Below are 16,046 nucleotides of genomic sequence, written 5' to 3' on the forward strand. Positions count from 1 at the left end.
TCCAACAATATTTGAGAAGCTCAACATCATCCAGGAAACTGCAGTCCTCTTGATTGTCACCTCTTTCACCAAACTAAACATTCAGTCCCTCTACCACCAGCTCATGCTAATAACAGCGTGCACTACATAGGTGTACTGCAGCAATTTAAAAATATTCTTTTGAGTGCACCTTGCAAATCCACAATCTCAACTACATAGAAGGAAAGGGGAACAGACACATGGGAACACCACCACCTGAAAATTTCCTTGCAAGCCACACATCATCCTTACTTGGAACTATATCACAGTTCTCTCACTTGCTGGCTCAAATTCCTAGAACTTCCTTCTCAACAGCACAATGAGAATACCACCACTCAACTGGAGCAGTACAAGTCAATGCCTCATCACCACCATCCTCTCAATGGTAATTAGAGATGAACAATACCTATTGTTTTATCAACAACATCCCATGAAAGTAAACATAAACATATTGGGACTGAAAATCTACTGAATCTATTCATCATAATTTCACTGAAAAGTCACAAATCCCCAGAGATGCAGAATATTTGGCCTAAGAGCTTATCATTTCCCTCAAAGATATGGAAGAAATTAGTATCTTGCAGCATTTCAGGACCTTCATATGGAAAATATGATCATAAGGATCAAAAATGCTACTTTGGTTTGGTCTAATAATGTGCTGGCTGAAGAACTGGTGCATTGTTTACCACTTCATTTCCATCCTGCATCAGAAAGACATGAATGTACCATTATATGTAATCTTTATTTACATCGGAAACTTCAGAAATTAAAAAAAAGGGCAAATCAGAATAAACTTGCTGCTCGACCCCAATTTTCACTTACCTTACTCTTTTCCAGATGTTAATAGTACTGACAATGATATAACTGCTATGATGTTCAAATAGTAGTCGATGAACACATTGACATTTGAATGTTGTTGAAGTCCATTGGTATCAATGAATTCTTCTTGATTGCTGCTGGAATGAGCCTAATAATCAATTTAGGTCCAACTGCAAAAGAGGAGCCATCCTAACGTTACACTAATGGCATCATTAAGAACACAGCTGCAATTATTTTTGACAAGATAATGATCACATTGTAAGATGTTTTGTGAAGCAAGTGGGTAGTTTGTGCATTTATGTGAAATGTTGGATTTAGAAATAGAAGAAAAAAGCAGATTTATTTCTAAAGCATCAAATGACCCTTGAGCAATTCCATTAGAAAGTTTTATATGTCCATGTGAGAAAGTAACATTATAATGAAGAATGCCTAATATTCATTAAAATGTTCAAAATGAAAAAGCATAATTCAACTTTTAATAAAAATTGGAAAAGTTACCTGCAAACATTAATTGTGAAATGGATTGCAATATTTTGGGCTGAATTTCAACAACTTATTAAAGTCTACTGAGAGGTGGGAAGTGTTGTGTGACATTAAGGTTGATGACATAGGAGGGAAATCAAATGCTTTTGCCTTACAGCCAGATACAATGAAACTCTGCCAGGCTGACTGGAGTAGGATGCTTAGGAATGAGGTGGATTGTAATAAGAAATCCAACTAAAGGCGAAGTTAACAGGTTTTCCTCAATTTTTCAGGAAAACAAAGATACTTCAGAGCTTTGCCTACCGTGACAAGGCGTGTTTAGAAGAGGAGTCATTAGATATGAAATGAAAACTCTATTTCTTTCTTCACAAATGTTGTCAGACGTGCTGAGTCTCTCAAGAAGTTTTTGTTTTAACATAAATGGAGATTTAGTGAAATGTTATTATTGACTGTAGTTGGCAGCTGATACTAACACGGCAGTGGCAGCAAGATGTTTGAACAGCTAAAAAGCAATCAAGAGGAGGATCTCACTTGTCCAGCACATTGGGGCCATCTCACCTGAGTGCTCTGTCAGAATTGATGCCTATTTCTACAGAGTAAGGGTGGATAGGACACCTGAAGTTCTAAGTGTACCCCTTTGCCTTAAGCCTTATTCAGTTAGGCTTTATGAACCCTGGTGAAGTGAAATGTTAGAGAAGAAGACAGCTCCAGTCAAAGGTGGCAGGACAGCAGCAACCAGAGGGGCACCAGGTTCAGGAGACTGCAAGTCTGCAGGAAATATGCTAAGGAACACTCAACTATCTTCTTGCATGAAGATGATAATCTGCCTGAGAGAGAGCCAACCATTTGAGCGTCCCTTTCTAGCAAATGTTGCAACAGTAGTTTTGCCAAAGATTGTGTTTCTCCAGAGACCTTTACTAATGGCGGATGAACTGTGCCTTATGGGGAAGGGCAAACAAGCTGCACTCCTGAAGGTCTGTTAAGTTTTCTTACTCAGGGTCATTTACAAGGCAGAGCTGAGGAATGTTCCATTTTGCAGCTCAACTCTGCATCAAGATGGACATCATTGCCACTGCTGAAGATGGCCAGCCAAAGCATATGATTTTTCAGTGGCTTGTTTAGTCAGCCTGACAATGGCCTAGGATCAGGGTCCATTGTTGGATTTCGCACAGTTACCACAAATTATTGGCTGCATGTATGTGGCCATCAAGGATCCAATAGACCACATCAACATGAAGGACTATCACTGGCTCAGTAGACAATTGATTTGTGATAAGTGTAAATGGATGCATAGGAGATGACTACTGGCTTCTGTGAGAAACCACAATGCAAAGGAGAGAAGTAACATCTGCCACAATAAACCTGAATGGCCATTGAGCAGAGATAATGGGAACTGCAGATGCTGGAGATTCCAAGATAATAAAATGTGAGGCTGGATGAACACAGCAGGCCAAGCAGCATCTCAGGAGCACAAAAGCTGACGTTTCAGGCCTAGACCCTTCATCAGAGAGGGGGATGGGGAGAGGGAACTGGAATAAATAGGGAGAGAGGGGGAGGCAGACCGAAGATGGAGAGTAAAGAAGATAGGTGGAGAGAGTGTAGGTGGGGAGGTAGGGAGGGGATAGGTCAGTCCAGGGAAGACGGACAGGTCAAGGAGGTGGGATGAGGTTAGTAGGTAGCGGGGGGTGCGGCTTGGGGTGGGAGGAAGGGATGGGTGAGAGGAAGAACCGGTTAGGGAGGCAGAGACAGGTTGGACTGGTTTTGGGATGCAGTGGGTGGGGGAGAAGAGCTGGGCTGGTTGTGTGGTGCAGTGGGGGGAGGGGATGAACTGGGCTGGTTTAGGGATGCAGTGGGGGAAGGGGAGATTTTGAAACTGGTGAAGTCCACATTGATACCATATGGCTGCAGGGTTCCCAGGCGGAATATGAGTTGCTGTTCCTGCAACCTTTGGGTGGCATCATTGTGGCAGTGCAGGAGGCCCATGATGGACATGTCATCAAGAGAATGGGAGGGGGAGTGGAAATGGTTTGCGACTGGGAGGTGCAGTTGTTTGTTGCGAACCATTGTTGGCCATTGAGCAGACTGTTAGCTTTCTGGCGGTGTGGTTCTCAGGCCTAGACGTATCAAATGGAGCCCCTCAATCTATCCCAGTGAAAGTACTAAGTATCATCATGCTGGGCTATGCTCAGTACAACAAGGAAAAAGCTTTCAATAATGAAGCACAGTGCTTCTTCTACAGACAAAGTGGTGGAGGCTGGTACAGTTGCAACATTTAAGAAGTATCTGGATGGGTATATGAATAGGAAGAGTTTAGAGGGATATTGGCTAAATGGGACTACATCAGTTTAGGATATCTGGTCAGCATGGATGAGTTAGACTGAAGGGTCTTTTCCTACTGTATAACTATTAGCGTATAAGCTGTATAACTATATCAGTCTATGGAGCTGACTAAAGTGAACTGACATATTAGGATAAGTATAAGTCAACTGTAATGCAGTGGAAGATATTTAAGAGAATTTTTCAAAATAAACAGACAAATTCCAATGAGAACAAAAAATTCAAAGAGGAGACCCATCATCCTTGGCAATTTTAAAAAGGTTTTGCAAAGAATGGTGGCAGATAAGAACATTGAGCAGAATGTAAAAATAAAGCAAAGAATGACGACATGGTTAACAAGGAGAGAAAAATGACTGTATCCAAGAAAGCTAGCTAGAAGTTTAAAAAGAGGTAATAAGAGTTTCTGTAGGTATTTAAAAAGTGAATGCTGCTCGAATGAAAAGTAGGTTGGATGAATTAATAATGAAAAATAAGTAGAAGATGGGTAAATTGGAAAGGTATTTTGGATCAGCCTTCACCATAGAGGACGCAGTAATCCAAGAAATTACTTTGAATCAGGAAATAAGAGTGCAGAACTAAGAACATTACAAGGCATTGTGAAGTGGTACTGAGCAAACTGTCTCAACTGCAGGCTGACAAATCCCTTGGTTCTGCTGGAGATCATGCTTAGTCCTAAAAGAAATGGTAGTGAGATAGTTGATATGATTGTATCAATTTTACAATATTTGCTAGATGCAGGAAAGTTTCCACTAGAATGTAAAATAATAAATGCATCTCCTTTAGTCAAAAAGAAGTGGAGACAGAAAATAGGAAACTACAGGCCAGTTATCTTAACATTTGTCAAAGGAAAGATGTTAGAAGCTTTAAACAAAGCTGTTATGGCAAGGCACTTAGAAAAGTTTAATCAGACTAAATAAATAAGGTTTTGAGAAAAGAAAACAATTCTTAATTGAGTTAATGATGTTCTTGGAAGAATAAATGTGTTAAGGATGAAGAGCATATGTAATGTATTAGATGTCCAGTAGGCATTAGATAAGATGTCATGATAAGGTTAATGCAGAAAATAAGAGCACCAAGTGAAGAGGTAACATGTTGATATGCATAGAGGATTTGCCAGCCAACAGAAAACTGCGTAACCTTGGGGATTTGGAAGTATAAAACCCTTATACTTTAAATTCTTAGTTGATAATAATGCGACCCTCAGTCATGTTTGCCCGAGCAAGATACAATCAGTTTGTATTGTTTAATCAAGTAGAATTTGTTAAGCAAGACTTTATAAATACTGAACAAATGAGCAGTGAAGACAACACAAAAATTTGTTACAAATGCAAAACAAAATGCAGATTTTGCTAGAAATCTGAAGTAAACACAAAGAATGCTGGAGAAACTCATCAGGTCTGGCGGCGTTTGTGCAGAGAGAAAGACAGTTAATGTTTTAATCCAGTATGACCTTTTTTCAGTTCTGAAGGAACTGTATTTAAATAAAAAAGTGTTATTTAAATGGTCAGAGCTCTGAGGTGCAAAGGGATCTCGGTATCCATGTGCATGAATCACAAAGAGTTCATACATCGGTGATGAGGAAAGTTATTGGAAGGGGATTGAACAGAAAAGTAGGGAGGTTATACTTCAACGTGATGGTGTATTTAGCATACTGTGTCCAGCATTGTTCTCTGACATGATGTGAGGGAATTAAACATTTTACAAAAGCAAACAAATTTTAAAAAGGGTCTTTGTAACTTAACAGAAAGAAGTGGATCAGAAATTCCGATAACAGTTGTTTCAACGTAATTCTGGGTGTAAATACCCATTATTAAAAATTCTGACAAGTGCAAAAATCACTATAAGGTTGTAAATAGATTCTTCTGAATTTATTAAACCTTTGTTGGCTCCATTATGTGATTGGTAATTAATGTACAGTAACTGTAAAATGTATCTGACTTTTGTTACATTCTATCTTCTTAAAAAATGGTTTGCTATTGGATCTACAGAATAAAATAAAATCACATATTCTTCTCTGGGCTTCTGTAATCCTGTGATCTGTAATCCCGTTGTAATCCTGCATCACGTGAATTGTCTCCTAATTAATTCCATATTTACACTATCACTGATTTTTAAATCTGCTTGGTGGCATAACTTCTTTCTCCTTTGTCATTTTGGAACTGATATTGAATCCCTCATTTAAATGATTTACTTAAAAGCTGTTGTAAGAATTTTCTTATTGTTTCTAAATGTAGCTGTTTTTGTTGTTTTAAATTGTACAAGCTCTTCAATGGTGTTGAATGCTGTACTCTTCAGCAAGATTATAAAATCATATTCTCCTTTGACTATTGCAATTATTATTAATTGTTAGTTTTGGACAATATTTGTTGAAAATAGTTTCTCATTTAAGAAGCTTTGTTTTTCATATGAAGGTTTTCTTTTTCAGAATTATTCTTTCATTTCTGGTAAAATGGAAAAATTTCTAAATGTTACAGAACTACTTGTTTGCATTTTAAAAAATCAATCATTTAAAAATTGTCGAAATGCCTTGAAATAATTTTAAAAAAACTCCATTTCAATCTTTTCCAAGATGGAGGAAAAGACTTAATTCATGCCATTTCCACTTGCTGATGTTTACATCGTTTTTTGATTCATGCTCTTCCTGTTTCTTCTTTGTGAGATTTGCATCTTGTTAACTTGAAAGAAAAGGGTGTTGCACTGTTATCACGCATTTAAAATATTTTGGATATAGAATAAAATTGTTTCTCCTCAAAACAATGTCTAAAAATAAAGTTGTCTTCTGTCTTTGGTGTTCACCCTCTGATTAGTTGAGCTATACTGCTGACCTAATAATTTTCTTGAATGTCCTTTTGTTCAAAGATCTTTTTCTCAGCTTTTCCAGACATTTTTAAACAATTTTAGCAGTGAAATACTATGACTTAAGTCTTCCTTTAGCTTCTAAACCTATAATTTTCCTTTAAACATAAGAAGCCTCACCATGCCTCTTAGAGATTTATTTTGAGTATTTGATATTAATTGCTGTATTCTGAGTTTACTATTTAGTTTTTTTTCTCCCCTTATTGTGTTAGTGTGACTCCCAGTGTTCTATGTAATTTTTGTAGTTTTCCATAAGACCATAAGACCAGAAGACACAGGAGTGGAAGTAAGGCCATTCGGCCCATCAAGTCCACTCCACCATTTAAATCATGGTTGATGGGCATTTCAACTCCACTTCCCTGCACTCTCTCCGTAGCCCTTGATTCCTTCTGAAATCAAGAATTTGTCGACCTCTGCCTTGAAGGCATCCAACATCCCGGCCTCCACTGCACTCCGTGGCAATGAATTCCATAAGCCCACCACTCTCTGGCTGAAGAAATGTCATCTCATTTCAGTTTTAAATTTACCCCCTCTAATTTTAAGGCTGTGCCCACGGGACCTAGTCTCCCCACCTAACGGAAACAACTTCCTAGCGTCCACCCCTTCTAAGCCATACATTACCTTGTAAGTTTCTATTAGATCTCCCCTCAACCTTCTAAACTCTAATGAATACAATCTCAGGATCCTTAGCCGTTCATCATACGTTAAACCTACCATTCCGGGGATCATCCGTGTGAATCTCCGCTGGACACGCTCCAGGGCTAGTATGTCCTTCCTGAGGTGTGGGGCCCAAAATTGGACACAGCATTCTAAATGGGGCCTAACTGGAGCTTTATAAAGCCTCAGAAGCACATCGCTGCTTTTATATTCCAACCCTCTTGAGATAAACAACAACATTACATTCGCTTTCTTAATTACGGACTCCATCTGCAAGTTAACCTTTAGAGAATCCTGGACCAACACTCCCAGATCCATTTGTACTTCTGCTTTGCAAATTTTCTCACCATTTAGAAAATAGTCCATGCCTGTATTCTTTTTTCCAAAGTGCAAAACCTCAGATTTACTCACATTGAATTTCATCAGCCATTTCCTGGATCACTCTCCTAAACTGTCTAAATTTTTCTGCTGCTTCCCCACTTCCTCAGTGCTACCTGCCTGTCCACCTATCTTTGTATCATCGGCAAACTTCACCAGAATGCCCCCAGTTCCATCATCCAGATCATTAATATATAAGGTGAACAGCTGCGGCCCCAACACTGAACCCTGCGGGACACCACTCGTCGCCGGTTGCCATTCCGAAAAAGAGCCTTTTATCCCAACTCTCTGCCTCCTGTCAGACAGCCAATCCTCAATCCAAGCCAGTAGCTCACCTCAAACACCAAGGGCCCTCAACTTGCTCAGCAGCCTCCCGTGAGGCACCGTGTCAAAGGCCTTTTGGAAGTCTAGATAGATAACATCTACTGGGTTTCCCTGGTCTAACATACCTGTTACCTCTTCAAAGAATTCTAACAGGTTTGTCAGGCACGACGTCCCCTTACTAAATCCATGCTGACTGGTTCTAATCTGACCCTGCACTTCCAGGAATTTAGAAATTTCATCCTTGACAATGGATTTTAGAATTTTACCAACTACCGAGGTTAGGCTAATTGGCCTATAATTTTCCATCTTTTGCCTTGATCCTTTCTTAAGCAAGAGGGTTACAACAGCAATTTTCCAATCATCTGGGACTTTCCCTGACTCCAGTAACTTTTGAAAGATCTTGACCAAAGCCTCCGCTATTTCCTCAGCCACCTCCCTCAGAACTCTAGGATGTAGCCCATTGGGGCCAGGAGATTTATCAATTTTTAGACCTTTTAGCTTTTCTAGCACTTTTTCTTTTGTAATGCCTACCATACTCAACTCTGACCCCAGCTCTCCCTAATTGTTGGCATACTACTCATGTCTTCCGCTGTGACACAAAGTACTTATTAAGTTCTTCAGCTGTTTCCTTATCTCCCATCACTAGCCTTCCAGCATCAATTTGGAGTGGCCCAATATCTACTTTTGCCTCTCGTTTGTTTTTTATGTATTGAAAGAAGCTTTTACTATCATTTCTAATATTACTAGCTAGCCTACTGTCTAATCCCATCCCGGATATTCTTTCTTTTCTTTGGGATGAACCTCTGTACTGTGTCCTCAGTTACACCCAGAAACTCCTGCCATTGTTGGCCTACTGTCTTTCCCTTTAGGGTCTGCTTCCAGTCAATTTCCGTCAATTCCTCTCTCATGCCCCTGTAATTACCTTTATTTAACTGTAGCACCATTACATCTGATTTTGCCTTCTCTCTTTCAAACTGCAGACTGAACTCTACCATATTATGATCGCTGCTTCCTAAGTGTTCCCTTACTTTAAGGTCTTTTATAAAGTCTAGCTCATTACATAGCACTAAGTCCAGAATAGCCTGCTCCCTTGTGGGCTCCATCACAAGCTGTTCCAAAAAGCCATCCTGCAAACATTCCATGAATTCCCTTTCTTTAGATCCACTGGTAACATTATTCACCCAATCCACCTGCATATTGAAGTCCCCCATGATCACCGTGACCTTGCCTTTCTGACATGCCCTATCTATTTCTCGGTGCATCTTGTGCCCCTGGTCCTGATCACTGTTAGGAGGTCTGTACATAACTCCCATTATAGTTTTTTGGCCTTTGTGGTTCCTCAATTCCACCCACACAGACTCCACATCTTCTGACCCTATGTCATTCAGTGCTGTAGACTTAATTCCATTCTTAACTAACAAGGCAACCCCACCCCCTCTGCCCACCTCCCTGTCTTTTCGATATGTTGTGAATCCTTGGATGTTTAACTGCCAGCCCTGAACTCCCTGCAACCATGTCTCTGTGATGCCTACCACATCATAAACATTCAAGAGGATTTGTGCTGTTAATTCATCTACTTTGTTGCGAATACTACGATAAAGTGCCTTAATGTTAACTTTCTTTTCATTATTAGAGAAGTTGGAAATCCCAAGATGTCTTAAGCTATCCTCCCTTTTTGCTGTATTCCTAGTCTACTTCAAGCTTAAATTCACCTGTACACATGCTATCCTGTTGCTTATCTTTCCATTTAACTCCATACTCCCTGACTCTTTTACTTTCCCTTCCCCCCAACTCAGAAGTTTAAAGTCCTACTGACCACCCTATTTATCCTTTTCGCGAGAAGACTGGTTCTAGATTGGTTCAGGTGGAGACCATCCCAACGGTACAAATCCCCCCAGATCCAAAACTGATGCCAATGCCCCATGAAATGGAATCCCTCTTTCCCACACCAATCCCTTAGCTACATGTTTACTTCCCTAACTTTCTTTTCCCTGTACCAATTAGCACATGGCTCAGGCAGTAATCCGGAGATTATGACCCTTGAGGACCTGTACTTCAATTTCTTTCCTCGTGCTTGATAATCCCTGAACAGGTCCTCTACCCTAGCTTTGCCTATGTTGTTAGTCCCAACGTGGGCCACAACAACTGGATCCTCCCCCTCCCGCTCCAATATCCTTTCAACCTGGTCAGAGATGTCCCGGGCATCTCGGGCAGGCAACATATCATGCGGGACTCCCGATCCGGCTTGTATAGGATACTATCTGTCCCCCTAATAATAGAATCCCCTATTACAACTACTTGTCTTTTTGCTCCCCCCTCTTGAATGGCCTTCTGCACCACAGTGCCGTGGTCAGCTGGCTCATCCTGTCCACAGTCCTTTTCCTCAACCGTACAGGGAGCAAGAATCTCATACCTGTTGGTCAAGGTCAAGGGCTGAGGCTCCTGCCCTCCTGAACTCAGAATCCCCCTACCTGCCTCACTTACAGTCACACCCTGTTGTCCCTGAACACTTTCTGAATTTGAGTTATTTAATGTACCCTGGTGTGACTGCCTCCTGAAACGAAGTGTCCAGGTAACTCTCCCCCTCCCGGATGTGCCGCAGAGTTTGAAGCCCAGATTCCAGATCATTTACTCTGATCCGGAGTTCTTCCAGCAACCATCATTTGCTGCAGATGTGGTCGCTGCCGTTCACAATAGGATCAGCCAGCTCCCACATCATACAGCTACAGCACATACTTCTAATTCACAACTTCTAATTTTTTTCAGAGATGTTATGAAACATCTCTAGAGCAGGCAGGAACTTGAAACTGGGTCTCCTGGTTCAGGGGTATGGGCAATATCACTGCACTGGAAGACATGTAGTCTTTTTAACTGCTAACTGCTTCATTCATTAAAGCTGCCTGGTTCATGTGCTCTTAAGATGCTAACATTTAAAGGTACGCCCTTAGTATTCTGACAATAATTATTTTTCTTCTTTGTTTTCCTCAGATGGCTGTGTCTTTTGAAAAGTTTCATTGTCTGGAAGAAATCTGTGCCATTGTTCACAATGTTTTCTGTTCCAGTCATACTCACCAGAACCATTTAAGCTGCCAAGGATAGATTCCTGTCCACCAAATCTTTCTTATTGTTGTTTGTTGAAGTGCTAAATTTTCCCAGCCCTGAAAGATGTAGGTAATGTTGAGTCATGGAGAAAATATGGTGAGTTCACAAAAATGAGATTCCTGACATTGAGAAATAAAAAAAGACCAATTCCGCAACCAAGATTTGAATGGTGAGAAGTAAATCACACTACAAAAAGGTGGCATGGTGTCTCAGTGGTTAGCACTGCTGCCTCACAGTTCCAGGGACCAGGTTCAAATTCCACCCTTGGCAGACTCTGTGTGGAGTTTGCACGTTCTCCCTGTGTCTGCGTGGCTTTCCTCCCACAGCCTAAAGATGTGCAGGCTAGGTGGACTGGCTATGCTAAATCTCCCATAGTGTTCAGGGATATGTAGATTAGGGGGACAGGTCTGGGAGGGATGCTGTAAGGGTCAGTGTGGATTTGTTGGGCCAAAGGGGACTGTTTCCACACTGTAGGGATTCTATTATCCATGAAAGTGATAAGTTGTCTATTTGCATACATTTACAGCTCATTAGTACTTAATCCTTCCTCATTAAATGTAGTTTCCTGTTCTCCCATGTACTTTAAAGCAACTGGATAATGAAATCCTAACATGTAAATCAGATATAGTACCTGGTGGCTCCAGCTCACTGCTTGACCCTCTGGCCCTCCAGTTTGGACAGTGATCCCCAACCTCTCAGGTTATGTTCTATGGGCGATGACCACCTGCACCTTTATCCATCTTCATCTCCCGTAGAATACATTTCCATCTTCAGTACTTCAGAGCGTACCAGCACATTTTATTGTAATACTGCTGACAAGCCACTTTGCAAGCAGGGTGTAGCATCCATCTGATGGATTGGACCTGGGCGCCTCTCATAGTTCCTCTATTAATGCTCAACTGCATGGATGCTCACATCGACTCTGCCTTACCTTCTTGTTCTGCCCTTTGCTGGCTCAGACAGAACTTACTTCCCCACACTCCTATCTTGTCTTTTAATGTAAGTACAAATGCAGGCAGAGAAACAAAAACAGAAATTGCTGGGAAAACTCAGCAACTGTGGAGAGAAATCAGACTTAACATCAACATTCTTAAGAACTTTAATTTTCTTTCCAAATTCCAACATCTGCAATTCTTGTTTTTTTTTTGTTTATTAGCAAATTCAGGCAGATTGTCATGATTGGCGGCAGTGATCAATCAAATAGATGTGTGTACTTATGCCCAGCATTGTGCAACATCAAGGTCACAACAACATGTGGAAGGTCATTTTGAAAGGTCAAGTACATGTGGAAATTACACACTGAATGACAGAACTTTAGTAGTATTGATATGCAGATGGATCTCAGTGTGCAGATCCACAGATCACTGAAAATGGCAGCACAGGTAGACAAGATGGTACAAGAGGCCTATGGCATGCTTGTCTTCATTGGAAGGGGAATTGGGTGTAAGAATAGATAAGTTATGGTGCAGCCTTATTGAGCTTTAATTAGGCCACACTTGGAATATTATGTATAGTTCCGAGTGCCACATGTCTGGAAGGACGTGGATGCTTTGGAGAGAGTAAAGAAAATGTTTACCAGGATGTTGTCTGGTATAGAGGATTTTAGCTATGGAAGAAGGTTGGATAGACTGGGTTTGTTTTCATTGAAACGCAGGAGGTTATGGGGAAACCTGACAGAAGTTTATGAGGTTGTGAATGGCATGGATAAGGTGGAAAGTATGAGTCTTTTTACCAGGGTGGAGGGGTCTATCACTAGGGGACACACATTCAAGTTGATAGGGGGGAGGTTTAAAAGAGATGTGCAAGCTATGTTTTTCACTAAAAGGGCAGTGAGTGTCTGGAATGCGTTACCAGAGGAGGTGGTGGTAGCAGATACAATAGCAGCATCCAAGAAGCACCTGGATGAATACATGAATATGAAGGAAGTAGAGGGATACAGATTCTGTGAGTGAAGGCAGTTTCAGTATGGAAAAGGACAATGTGTCAGCGCAGACTCCAAGAGCCAAATGGCCTGTTCCTGTGCTGTATTGTTCTTTGTTCTTTGAAATGTGTGGCGGTAGCATATATGGCAAACATGCGACATCTACTTCCTCAGAATGGATGTGTCTCAAAATGTAAGGGGAGCTGTCCTAGACAACGGAGGAAGCCATTAGCCAGGGGTAATGGCATAATAAGTCAAGGACTGCATCGCATATCAATCCAGGGCTTGGACATCGTGACATGGCTGCTTAGAGCATCCAGGGTCAGGGATATGTACTTTCACAGTCAGTTCTGCTGGTCCCATGCAGCCAGTCCATGGCACAGTGATAATTTAGTTGGCGACATGGACAGAGATCAGCCAGGGATCTGGTCACTCGTCAAATGGGGTTGCCTCACCAAATTGATCAAGAGTGCGGGTCACGGTCAGTCCAGGAGATATGTTTACTGAAAGTCAAGGGAGGGTATTTGGGGACATTGCTGTGTGGGGAGACTGGGGAAATCAATTGTGGAGGCTGGAGGCAGGATATTAGGATGCAGAGGGGAAAATAATTGTGAGGGGAGGCAACGCAATGTATAAGGCTTGGAGATGATAGAGAATGTGAAGGCAAGGTTTACTTAGGGAGGTCATTGATGGTCACTACCACCATGGCTTTGATGGGAAGATGGTATATAACTACATCTGACATGATAAAGCGGTATGCCTGAGGCCCTGAGTCCTGAGGGGAAACGAACGGTTAAATTGAAGAGCTGTGTGTAAACATGGGAAGATCAAAGCCAATGTGCTTAATAGGAAGAGCAAGGAAGAAAGAAAAATGAGTGTTTTAGGGGCCATTCAGATGAGTCATACACTCATAAAACATAGAAATAGGCCATACTGATCAACAACATCAAACAACACTAATTCCATCTGCTTGAGATGCGGAGTAACACAAATTGAAGGGCAACCTGTATTATCATCTCTCCTTATCGAAATTGAAAAGGAAATAAAAATGGCCACGATCAAACCTGGGATGGGTGGATTAAGCATTTTCTTCTATGATGTAGGGGGGTCCACTTCATAGATTCCCTACAGTGTGGAAACAGGCCCTTTGGCCAACACATCCACACTGACCCTCAGAACATCCCACCCAGACCCATTCCCCTATGACCCATCTAATCTCCACATCTCTGAACACTATGGGTAATTTAGTATGGCCCTTTTACGTTGCCTGAACATCTTTGAATTCTGGGAGGAAACTGGACCATCTGCAGGAAACCCACACAGACATGGGGAGAATATGCAAACACCACACAGACAGTCGCCCAAGAGTGGAATCAAACCCAGGTCCCTGATGCAATGAGGCAATAGTGTTAATCACCGAGCCACTGTGCCACCCTAAACTTCGATGTGATGTGAGCCTTTTATAGGAGAAGACACACCACAGTACAGGTGAAGTACAAATGTTTCATCTGTATAGGTATACAGATCACGGAAAATGGCAAGCCAAGTAAAGAATGCTATAAGTAAAGCATCAGGATCCATGGTTTTATTAAAAGGGATGTAGAGTACAAGCATAAGAAGGTAATGTTGAACATGTAGAAGATACTCATTACACCTCAGCTGGAATATTGTGCACAGTTCTGGTCACCACATGTAGAAATGCTGTGAATGCATTGAAGAGAGTGCAGAAGCAAATTACAAAAATGGTTCAGAGAATGTGATGTTTTAGTTGTAAGGATAGATTGAAGAAGTTGTGACTGTTCTCCTTGGAGATAAGGCAGAAAAGAGGAGATTTGATAGAAGTTTCGATTTCATGAGGATGTTTGATGAAGTAGACAGGAGGAAACTGTTTCCACTTGTAAAATGAACAAGAACAAAATGGCATAGATTTAAGATGGCCTGGAAAAGAAGCAAGAATGAGGTGAGGAAGAACTTTTTCAGAGAGGTGGTATTTGGGATATGGCATATACTTCCTGGAAATGTGGTGAAGGTAGGTTCAGTTGAGGCATTCAAAAAGGCTTTTCAACAATAATCTGAATAAAAATAATGTGCAAGGTAAAAGGGATAAAGCAGGAGATTGTCACTAAGTAATGATGTTCATTTAACAAACCAATGCAGACATGATGGGCTGATTGACCTCCGGCACTGCAATTCTTCTGTGCTTCAGTGATAATTCTATATGTGGATGTGAAGCAATATGTTGTGGATCTGTAACATTCATCCTTATTTGCAAAGTAGCAATTACCTTCCTTGGTTCCATCGACATTAAACTTCTTCCTGCACAGCTGAACATTCCTAGACTGTAGAAACTGTGCTGACCCTGGAGATATCTTCAGTCCAGGTGGCAGGGTCTGGTGCTGTGATATTCTACGGGCCTGAGGATAGAGAACAGCGTCTCCTTCACCATGCTGTCTGCCATAATTTCTAGATCCCTGTCAGTGAGGTGTAATTCCAAATTGCAAACTCTGGGCTAATTCTTCATACATTCAAGCAGTGAAGGGCAGCTAATGATTGGCAGCACTTCACCTGGTGTGCAGCTGCATTTTATATATGGCCCTGGCACTGGAAATCCTAGGAGGTCTTGGCAGTGATGACTACATCTGCCACTGGCTTATGAATGGTAGTGTGGTGCAAACGGATGAATAGATGGTAAATAGTGTGAGAAAGCTCACCAAACTAATGGAGAGAAAGCCCTGAAATTGATACTTCTGATTTTTGGTAAAATTCAGCACTAATTCGCCGATCGAAAAGTGGAAGGATGTCCACTCAAAGTCATCAGCACAAAACAGTAAATGTATACTATGTAGAACTCCTATGGTACATGACATTGTCTAGTGAGATTGGGATTAGAATAACTAGTTGGCTTTTTTTGATCAGTGCAGCCAAGATGGACCAATGGGCCTTTTTCTGTGCTGCAGATCTCTATGAGTCTATGAGACGTGAGGTTCAATTTAAGAGTAGGTACATATTGCTACTACTGAAACACTCTCACGCTGACTTAATAAGAAACACAGACTGGCTATTGACTGTAAACACACAAAATACTGATTAATTCCTTTGATATCTTTTATGTCCTGATGAGTGGAGGTGCTCTTTGTGATATCAGTTGATT

Source organism: Stegostoma tigrinum, chromosome 13 (assembly GCF_030684315.1).
Source record: "Stegostoma tigrinum isolate sSteTig4 chromosome 13, sSteTig4.hap1, whole genome shotgun sequence".
Classification (NCBI taxonomy): domain Eukaryota; kingdom Metazoa; phylum Chordata; class Chondrichthyes; order Orectolobiformes; family Stegostomatidae; genus Stegostoma; species Stegostoma tigrinum.